At 37.3% G+C, this 11607-nt stretch overlaps 1 protein-coding gene and 1 long non-coding RNA gene across 2 annotated transcripts in view; one reads left to right on the top strand and one right to left on the bottom strand.

Annotated features, from left to right (window-relative positions):
- Window positions 1–8716: 8716 nt before the first annotated feature.
- Window positions 8717–10678, bottom strand: LOC106727750. Its single transcript, XR_001363987.1, has 2 exons — window positions 10608–10678; window positions 8717–9130 (listed from the first exon to the last, which is right to left on the bottom strand). It is a non-coding gene; the product is annotated as an uncharacterized LOC106727750 (long non-coding RNA).
- Window positions 10439–11607, top strand: part of COL19A1 (collagen, type XIX, alpha 1) — a 312484-nt gene continuing 311315 nt past the window's right edge. Inside the window, exon 1 of the mRNA XM_014547409.1 lies at window positions 10439–10977. The gene's annotated coding sequence lies outside the window, so the exon portion shown is untranslated. The remainder of the gene's footprint in view (window positions 10978–11607) is intronic.

Below are 11607 nucleotides of genomic sequence, written 5' to 3'. Positions count from 1 at the left end.
CATGGATACAATGAATACATTCTTAACTCAGGACTTTTGCAGTAACTTTTCCTTCTGCCTCAAATATGCTCCCCCCCCCATGTGTCTCTATATTTCACTCCCTCACATTTTTTAGGTTTCTGCTAAATGTTACCTTCCCAGTGAGGCCTCTGATCACTCTCTATAAAAGACTGACCCCATGCCCTGCCTTACCCTCAGCATTCACCCTGGCACCATCTCCTTTTTTGCTTTATTTTCTTCTATTGCATGTGCTGTCATCTGCCATACCATGTAATTAATTGCTTATTTCTGCAGTTACTCTCCACCTCTTTCCTTGGGATATAAGCTCTACGAGGGGAAATTTTTAATTTGTTTGCCTTTGTGTCTCAATGACTACAGAGTGCCTGGCACATGGTGACACTCAATAAATATTTGTTGGATAAATCAATGTTGAATGCATCATAGGAAACATTTTCAGGAGTTTTTTTCTTAACTCTTCTAAGCAATTAAAAGATAATTATTCACAGAAATTAAATTCGATCTTCTAGTTAGAACATAGCAATGACATGTTAAAATTGCAATGCATTCCTCTCTCCTAGAAGAATCCTTATACATGTCTGCAACTGGTTAAATCACAAATATTGTTGGAAATATTGTAACTATCTCCATCACAATTCATGTAAGAGACTTGGAATCTTATCTTCACTGTTAATGGTTGCTTCCCAAGAAATAAAAACAGTGGGAGGGACTCAATAAATATTTCTTGAATGTGTATTTATCCTCCTCTATATCATTAGAACCTCTTGATTATTTGATGTAGAAAGATTTTATTTTCTCTTGCATCTTCAAATAAACACAAAGCCAAATGCTTCAACCTTGTAAATTACTAAGGTATTAACCAAAGTCAGCTGCAACTTATAAATGCTTTTTTTTTTTATAAGAAGTCAATTTGGGCATGTGTTCTCCTTAGTTTACATAGCACTTGATCTCTCTTGATCATGCCATCCAATTTTTTTTATAGTACACAATCTATCTTTATGAGGATTCCTTAAGCCCAACAATCCATTCAGCATTCTCTGAAGAACACACAAACACATATTCATTTTTAAAGTTCATTATTTTTACACAGCATGTGGTGACATAATTTAGGATTGAGGTTTTTACTTTTTTATAAAAAGATACCTATGATATTAATGAACTCATTTATATGGGTGGCAATATAAACCATAAAGAAATTGGACAATAGATTAACCAAGAACTTACATGCATATATGCATAACCCATGGACACAAACAATAGTGCGGTGAAAGCCTGGGGTGGGGTGCAGGGTGGAGGGATTCATTGGGGGAGGGGGTGCGGAGAAGATTTGTAATACTTTCAACTATAAAAATAAGTTTAAAAAAAGAAATTGGACAACAGTATTAGGAACTATAATATTACCTTACATATGCAACAAATAGATGCTAGAACAGGCAACTCAGCCTTAGAGCACAAGTCACACTCTGGTAAAAGGCACTTAATGCTAAGCACATGAACTCTTGCAAGCCTCTAGAGCAGTGGTTCTCAACCTGTGGGTCGCAACCCCTTTTGGGGTCGAACGACCCTTTCACAGGGGTCGCCTAAGACCATCGGAAAACACATATATAATTACATATTGTTTTTGTGATTAATCACTCTGTTTTAATTATGTTCAATTTGTAACAATGAAAATACATCCTGCATATCAGATATTTACATTATGATTCATAACAGTAGCAAAATTACAGTTATGAAGTAGCAATGAAAATAATTTTATGGTTGGGGGTTACCACAACATGAGGAACTGTATTAAAGGGTCGCGGCATTAGGAAGGTTGAGAACCACTTCTCTAGAGAGTTGTTTTAGAACTAAGAGATACACAGCACAGTAGCACAAGCACTGGGGAGTCTTAGGCCTTGGAAAGAAGGTGGCAAATTAACAATACTCGAACAAAAGCTTACAATACTGCAGCGATGATCAAGGGCTTCCACTGATCGATAAATACTTAGGGTCCAATCTGATTCCTGAAAATAATTATAAATACAAAGGCAAGTGCACTAGGCCCTTCTCTCTGTTGACATTTTGTTGGTTTATTGTATGCTTTAAACCTGGGACCATCACACTGGGCATCTACCAGTGTGCTGTTAAAATATTCATAGAGCCTCCTTTCACTCTTGAAAGTGTGCCTGTTTGTATAGAAATTATCGGATCACCCTGCTTATTTATTTACACCCCTCTGTATACAGTCAAGTAAAAAGATTCTTTGTCTCAGAGGCAGAAGCCATCCCAGATCCTTCTCTTTTCAGGCCATACTCTTGGAAAGACTCATTAAGATGAAAGACACAAGAAAGGCCTACACACTGATTTACTTTTGACCATTTAAAAAATACATCTTGCTGTTTGTAAATAAAAAAATTTAAAATAATGGTCCTGTGTGTATGTATATGATTTTAAAATATGAATAAGTTTTACTTTAAATTTAGCCTTGTTCGTATAAATACTAGTAGGACCCCAATATTTTTAAAAATTACACAAATACTAGTATTGTTTTTATAACAGGGTTTTTATCTTCTCTTTTTCCAAAATAAATCCACAGCCTGCAAAATATTGAAGGATTAATAAATAAAGGAAGGAATGTTAGGAAATCGAGTCCTGCTATATTTTTTTCACTAGTTGCAATGTAACATCGTAAGGGTCCCTGTCTGTTACACAGAGCCAGAAACCCAGGAAGACTGAAGATGATGCATTGACTAGTGGCACAGGCCTCAGACACTCACTTGATTAACTTCCCTGTTTTATCTGGGAATTATGTGAATGTATATGGTCTTTACAAAACTTTAAAAAAACAGACTCAAGATTTATATCACTGGATTATTAAAAATAGTATTTTGCTGTCTTATGTAAGGAGCTTAAGTCTAAAAGAAACCTAAACATTAGATCAACATAGAATTTTTAGGTTTGATTTATTTCACCAAGTCCATAACACACTCTAAAATATTGTGTTTAGTTTTTCCTTTCCTTTCTGTATACCTGTAAGTGTCTTTGTGTTCATAATTATAATTATGATTCATGAAAAGCAAAGAGGTCCCTTACTTAAGTTCTCTCTCTCTGGAATCCTCTTGGTCTTTCCCCACCAAGGTCTCCTTTTCTCCTTTCCTCAGTTTATCCAAATCAGTTCAGGTTCATTTTCACCCTATTGGGGTGCTAGATCTATCTTCCCTGAGGTGTGGTGCGACTTTCTGAAGACTGAGGACAAGACTCACTTTTTCCCTTGAGATTTCCGAGGGCAGGAAGCTTGCCGGATTCCCCTGCACTGGCAGGACATGTGCTAAGTACAGTGCAGGATTTCTAAGAAGGAGAGGACACAGCACCCCTGAGAGAAAGTGAAGTGAAGGACCTCTTTAGTTTTCATGATCCCAAGTGAGAGTGGCTGGAATAAGCTGAGGGAAAGAACTCGTAGAGCTGCACTGGCAGTTGCTTAGTGGTAATTCTAGAGCAACTGGTGCCCAGAAGAGGATACAGGACATACCATTGGTGGGGGCTGAATGAAAACACTCCTTGGGCATCTTCCTAATCATGAAAAATTACCGGTGTCATCCTCTTATGTCTGGGCTCTTTGCAAGGCCTTTGAAGCTTGTCCCATCATGGGACTGAACTTTGACTCTGAGCTGGCCTTGTGACTTGCTTTGGTCTGTAGAATGTGGTAGAAGAGACTATGTACCCATTCTGAGCCTAAACTCAAGAGGCCTTTGCATGCTTGCACTCTGTCTTCAATCCCTGTGATATCTTGGTTCAGGCTAGCCTGTTGGAGGATGAGTTATCATGTGGAGGAGAGATGACTTGTTTCAACTGAGCCACCATATTACCAGCCTATCCTCCTGATGTGAACACATGAGAAAACCCAGCTGACCCAGCCTATATCAGTAGACTCATAAGCAATAATAAATGGTTATTGTTTTTAGCTACTGAGTTTTGGGAAAGGATATTATGCAGCAATAGCTAATGATAAATGCAGTAAAGAAACTGAACAACTGAACACTGCCCTGGCTATTGTGCTCAGTGGTTAGAGTGTCAGCCTACACACTGAAAGGTCCTGATTCCTGGTCAAGAGCATGTACCTGGGTTGAAGGTTCATCCCAGGCGTTGGACAGGGCACATGCAGGAGGCAACCAACCAATTGATCCAATTGATGTGTGTGTGTGTGTGTGTGGTGTGTGTGTGTGTGTGTGTGTGTGTGTGTGTGTTTGTCTCTCTCTCTTTCCCCCTCCCTTCCTTCCACTCTCTTTAAGAATCAATGGAAAAAATATCCTTTGATGAGGATTAACAAAAACAAAAAAAAGAAAATAAACTGAAGACCGCCTAAGAAAACCATCTATGTCACCTACTATGAGATTGCCATTTTAAAAAGAAACCACCAACATTAGACTGACCTTGATGGAGAAAACCGATCTTTGCTCTACTTCAGATGGCACCCAGCCCCTGACGTAGCCAGCGTCCCAGGGCTGGAGCCAAATCTGAGTGATGGCACCACAGCAGAACCAGCTGAGCAGTGTCCACGGCTGGGGACAGGATTAGCATGAGAGTATCAGTCTGGCAGCCAGTGCAAGCAGGTCTTTAGATAAAAGGTAGTGGATTTTAACGTGCCTGTCCAAACACTAAAAGCTGTGAGGTTCTTATTAAAAATAAAGAACTGCTCTACATAGGAAAAGGAAAAAATATTCTGTAGTTTTTGGTTAACTCCTGAAGTGCTTAAAAATAAGTATAGATTTATGAGCTATCATTATTTCCTTCACTAGCTATGTTTTATGACTTCTCATAATGACTTAAAAGGGGTTTTATAAACATAGAAGTTTACATTTAAGATAGGTAAAAATGGGTTTATGGTAAAATAATTTGACAGCAAGAATGTCCTTGATTATCAGAAAATAGGTAAATCTGTCACCTCTGATAGAGAACAGAGTCTGGCCAAATTTATCTTACCTTGCCTTAGTTGAATAGTCAAAGCACTTTACTTAGTTTGCTATCTTAGATTTTTTTTCTTTTAGGTCAGCACAGATTAAAGCATGTTGCAGCATAGCACCTGAATAAACAATACATACATATATATATATATATAATTTCAGAAAGGAAGAAAGAGGGAGAGAGATATAGAAACATCAATGATGAGAGAGAATCATTGATCAGCTGCCTCCTGCACACCCCCTACTGGGGATCAAGCTAGCAACCGGGCATGTGCTCTGACCCAGAATTGAACTGTGACCTCCTGGTTCATAGGTTGATGCTCAATCACTGAGTATTGCCGGCAAGGCAATAAAATACTTTTTTGTTCAACTAATTTAGTTCATGATTTTCTCTGAATTAAAATTGATACCTGTCTGAAACAGAGACAGGTTTAGTTCATATTTTTCTCTTTCACCTATTTTTATCTTGTAAGGGTAATTATTATGTTTGTGACCAGGTGTCTTTGAAGTGTCTCTTTTGCCTTGAGCATCTATTCACATGGTCTACTGGGTGATGTAGGGTTGCAAACATGTGCTTAAAAATATTTGTTGAAAAAGTGATTGTAGACAAGGTTCCAGAGCATAGTGAATAAGAACCTGGACTATGCAATGAGATGGACTTTGGAGAAAAATCCTGGCTCTCTGAGGGTTTGGCTCAGAGCCTTAATCCTAAACTGTAAAAATAGGGCAATAGAATTGTTGAAGGCTTTTAAAAAGATAAAATATGCAAAACACTGTACCTAGCACATGCTGATTTGTAAATGATTCCATGAGAATCTCATAACATAAGCTAAATAAGTTCTAAGCTGAAAATAAATGTTCCTGAAAGAGGTTAGAGTGAAAAATAATTACAATTTTGTAGACATAATGTACTAGCCAACCATTTATAATGTACCAATGGTGAATTACTTTTATATTTAAGATTTTTTTTATATTGGATTGGTTATTTAAAAACATTTAGGAATTAGAACAAAGTTTAACTAGGTCATTCTAATAATAGATTAAACAGAGTTGTGTTCTAATTTTCAATAATGAAAATTTACCTTAAGTTTGGAAACGGAGTGAAGAGTACCTATGATGAGGACATTTCCAACTAATTACAGTCCTGTCTTGACATGTTGCTGTCCCCAGGGTGTCTGTTCTGGGAGTCTTTTACAGGGGAGAACAAGTTATCCTGTGATTATTTTAGCAGTATTATAATTCCCTTAAATATAATCCCCAAAGAACATACCATTTTTCCATACAAACTCTGAGATGTAGTCTATACTTTGTCATTAGAAAATTATATGTCTTCAGTTACATAATCTTCACAGGCCTCATATCAACAAATATTTAAAGATTAGTTAATTTATTGTATTGGGTGCTTTGGGTATTATTAAAAGAGAGAAGACACAATTCTAGTCCTCAAGGAGTTTACAATCAAATCAGAGAGACTAATACAGAGGTGTGTGTGTGAAACAAGGTGAAGTAAATTGTTCTTAAAAAAGTGTAAATTGTGCTCTGCTCCTAAGAGGCAGGGGAGGGGTTGTTTGGTGGGAGGAGGCCAGGAAAGGAATCCTGTTATAGATAACGCCTAAAATAAGCCTGAACGACTGGCAGGATTTTAATAGCCACTTTGGGGTTCAAAAGAAGACAGCAATGTGAATGAGAACATGAAGAAAGCATGGGACATGTTTATTATATGGTTACAAGTAATTATGTGCACAACTGAAGAGAGTAAATTGAGGTTACACTGTTTAGGGCCTTGAATTACAGGGAAAGGATTTAGTTCAGTAGGAAATAAGAAATTTCATGTTCCTCATCTGAATAAGGAGGAAGTGGGCTTGTTCTCTGTTAATTCTTTCAATAAATATTTATAATAGAAAAAGTAAGCTCATCACTTCACAAATATTTAGTTACCATGGGCCTTCCAGTACTATGGTTCTATGATGATTTGTAAGTATATGTATGTGACTGACAAAAAAAAATGAGTGTATTTCATTCACTGTAATTTTCTGACCCTGACACTTCCACATATGAACAATTTCCCTCTCCTTTGAACTTCCAATATTTTATATCTACTTTGTCTATTGCATATTGTATTTTCATTTCATATTACCATTCTATATGCACACATGTCTTCTCTTTCTTATCAAATGTTAAGTCCAGGGGGTGGGGCCCATGTTCAACCCATCTTTCTATACTCCACAGGGCTCTGTTTACGAGGCTTTAAAAAATATGTGGAGAATGAGTGAACAGTTTAATTAATATCTGCTTCCTAGTGAAATCACTAAGCTAAGTTTAAATGTTTTGTTACATACTAATTTTTACCTAGAAGATTCCTTCTGGGAATGATTGAAAAGAGTACCTGGAAAGTGAATTTCTTGGCTCCTCTTAACACCACTGATAGAAGAATTTGTTGGAGATATATATAAAACCCCACACTTATTCATGTTTGTTAGATTTTTATTACAACGGTAATACATGTTTATTGTAGAAATTTCATATAGCACAGATAAGCAAAAGGAAGAAATAAAAATCTCTCACAATCCTAACTCAGAAATAAGTTACTGTTTTAAGAGTTTATGAAGCAGATTTTACATGCATTTTTAAAAGCTTTTCATACACATGGCTCATTAGAAAGACTGAAACTCCTTTTAGAGTTATTGAGACTGTTCCTCATTTATGCCAATCACTAATATTAATCTGGAAAAATGGGTAGGAGAAAAATCATTCCTTTATACATGTGCTTTTCTTTGATACTAATTAAATTGAATATTTTTTCATGTGTTTATTGTATTCCTTTGTGAATTACCTCTTCAAATTTTTGCTTATTTTTCTATTGGGTTATTTCTCTTCCTCCCTTTTAAAAATGAGTTCTGAGAACTGGATGTGTATTAATAAACATTTTCCCCAATCAGGCGTTTGCCTTTTACCATATCTCCTTTCAGAGTCACCCCCGATCTCTAGATGAGGGTCTAATAAACTGAGTGAAAGTCATATCTATGATCATCTCTTCCTCTCCCGTCTAAGCTGAGTCAATGTCATGAGCTAGAATGTCTTCCAGGAATCTGGAAGCAAACATAACAACCAGTGAAATATTATTTTCTCTATGAAGGGGATTATTTTCAGAAACAATAGTAGAAATAGCATTTAAATTTTAAAAATGCCTTACCTTACTTTTGATGATGCCTAAAAAGTTACCACTTAGATGATAATTTTCTTTTTGCTCTTAAGACTATCATATATAGTACTGGCCTAGAAAGAATAGACTGCGAAGTGCATGCTAGTGATGACAAGTCAGATTTGGTAATTACAGTGAACAGTAACGTCTGTTCATCTGCTATTAATGCAGTGAAGTATTTTCATGGGCTATGTATGGAAGTCATGTATGGCTGTGCCCCATAAATTCAATAAAGAATGAACACTTTTATGGTTTGGTAACTAAGAAATTAGCTGGGGGCAATGCTGACATTCTTCTTGGAAGATGGAAACTATGAAGGAGGAGAAAAGTGAAATAAATTACAAAAGGGGAAAAAAACTACATGGCTGGGGAATACAGAAGTACACACACACACACACACACAAAGAAGAAGAAAAGGGAAAAATAGCTATCAAACAAGAGATTGAGAAGTGAGGCTTAGAAAAAACACATTCTTTAAATTTCTTATCAGGCAATTATCAAAATCCAGTACAAGTTAACTTTAAGTCATTTAAATTATGTAAGTGGGCATGACAAATATGGAACAGTTTTTTTAATGCATTAAATGGAATTTATCTCTAATTTATTTTACTGGCATAAAAATAGTTGAACGTGTCTTTCATGGGTTACACATGTTGAAAGCAGTTTGTTTTTGAAATTAAAATTTTTTTTTTACGTATATACATGTGTTACAAGCCCCTCAAGCTGTTCACCGGAATTCAAAGTCCTGTCAAATTCTCCTGTTGTTTTCAGATGATTGTTCACCAGCAATAGCTTCAGAAGCAAGTGGAAAGACTGGTCATTTACAATTTTATTTGGGTTAGATAAATAAGAGGATCTTGATTAGACATGAAGTCACTTGAAAATTCAATTTTAAAAAATTGAATAAAGGACCATAACCAAGGATACAAAAGTTTGTGATCATGAAACCGATCCAGATTGGAACCTGTTCCTAAAAGAAAAACACAGGAATATTTACTGATTTGGGGATGTTGGTATATCTAGGAACAAAGCGAACAACAGATAATAATTATTTCAAACCTTAATTATTCAATTCTCACTTTCTTCCCAAAACTTGAAACATTTTGAGTAGAAAAGGAACAAACTTAAGATACAAACAAAAATGTAAGTGTTTGGCTATTTTAAAAATAATTATGAAATTATTAAGATGTTTTCAAAATAATGCTTTACATTTAAAGGTGGTTTACTTGTACTAAAACACAAATTAGAGACACAATTTTGGACTTCCTGTTAGATAGTTTGCCTTAAATAGTATCAATTAAATGCAATTACGATGAATTTTCTAGTCTATTATAGAAATAAAGCCTGGGTACTCTTATTTCAATTTACTAACAATTAAAAGGTAAAGTTCAATTGCTTAGAGAAAATAAAAATCCAAACAGCGGTAATCCTTTTTAAAAACTTAGCAAATGATCACCAAAAGTCTGATGAAAGTTTGTGGATCATGTTTTCAAATGGCCATTTGAGCAGCGTGACTCATGTGATATCCTCCCTCCTTGGCCTCTTTCCATAGACAACCAAAAATTAATGATGAAAATCACACAAGAAGGAAATACATCAGTGGGTTTTAATTCCTGACATATAAACATGGTTTGCATCACTGTGGATGTAAAGCTCTAAAACTGCAGGCATTTTGATTATGATGAAAGACAGGATTGAAAACCACTAGTTGACTCTTAGACAGTTTCACTTCAATGAAGTGGAAGCTAGCTACCTCCTAAAATTTTTAACATTTTAATTTTTTGTGAGATTGATTTCAGTTATTTCCTGGCAGGTGAAGCGTATTTCTATGCTTTAAGGTAACTTGTAAGCTTAATGATTTTCACCATTATGGATCAATAAAATTTATCCTACTTTCCCCAACTGGGGTAATACTGAACTAAAAAACACTAAATCAATATATCTCTTTTCTAATGACTAGATTACTTTTTGAAATTCGATACTGGTTCTATTTTTTTCAAATATATATTGTATGTGTATATATACACACATTTACATACATATACACACATACTCTATGTACATACACACATGTACGCATATATCTACAAATATACACATATATTTACTAAATGCGTATATCTATCTCTACATATGTATGTGTGTATATCTATGTATACTCTACACACACAAATCTGTAGACAAATGTCACCTTCACATATTCAAAGCGATCCCAAAGGGTTCAAAACCCAGGAAAGATACGATATTTAAAATCACAAAATAGTTTTGCACCCTGAGACAAACCAAGTCACACAAACCTGTACATAAGAGCATGATTGGAAGGCAGGCAGGCAGGCTCTTTTGATTAACTTTATGTAAACTGAACCCCCCCCCCCAAAAAAAAAGTGAAAAATGAAACATCAATGCTATCCTTTTTTAGCTCAACTGTTAAAAAGCCAATTATCTACCTGTGAATGTATACCAAATAGAAGACTTTGAAGACATTTCGTAATCAGAAGTGAGAAATTGAGCACCTGGCATCCGACCATCATTCTATCTGTTGAAACTGCTAATAAAACATGAACCTGAAATGCATGATTTCCAGCTCTAAGGCGACCTTGTTACAATTAAGGGAGACCTGGGCACGAGTTGGCGGAGTCCTGTCTTGCCGAGTCCTCCGTCCTCGCCGAGTGGGAGGGTCACACCGGGAGAGACTAATAAGGGCAGGGATGCGTCCCCCTTCCCCACTCGCAGGGAGCTCACTCGGGCCACTCCGCGGCGGTGCGGCAACCGGGCTCGGACTCCACTGCGCCTGAGGGGCTCGCACACGCGTTCAAGGTAAGCTGCGCAGCTCTGCCGCCGGCCCTTTCACTTCCTCTCTCGCACCCGCGCCGCGTCTCTGTCACCCGTTCATGTTTCTGATCATTTGCTCGCATCTGCTTTTCATGAAAACGTAAAAACGGTGCTACACACGGGAATCTGTTTGGGTGGATGAAGAACGCACACCTGCAATTACGCATTCGCAGAGGTAGCTTCCTGATGGGACCAAAAACGCTTGGCGCGACGTGGCCGCTTTACTGAGCTCCACATACCGCAGTTCGTGTCCTACGGGCACCTAATGCAGGCGATACGCGTTCTACTTTAGTTCGAGGTGGTGTTTCTGGCTCTGCCGATGGCAAAGCGGAACTATGAGCACTGCTGATGCGGGCGAGAACAGGCATCAAATACAGAATAAAAATCATTCACGGAGTTAACTGCACAAAACAAACCGTATCAATGCACGCCGCTAGGTATTCATTTTGGGTCTCTGTCTAGAGATGTTACCCCGGGAGGCGAGGAGACATGTTCCGGTGCCTGGGTCTCCGACCCGGGTCACTTATTCCGACCCGCGGGTATTCCTCCCAAGTGCTACTTCGCGGGATCCTGGGACCCCGGCCTCGCTCGCCCGGAGCCTCCGGCCCGGCCCCT

This window comes from Myotis brandtii, unplaced genomic scaffold, assembly GCF_000412655.1.
Source record: "Myotis brandtii unplaced genomic scaffold, ASM41265v1 scaffold471, whole genome shotgun sequence".
NCBI lineage: Eukaryota > Metazoa > Chordata > Mammalia > Chiroptera > Vespertilionidae > Myotis > Myotis brandtii.
Note: the sequence above shows the minus strand (reverse complement) of the source record. Positions and strands in the feature narration are given on the sequence as shown.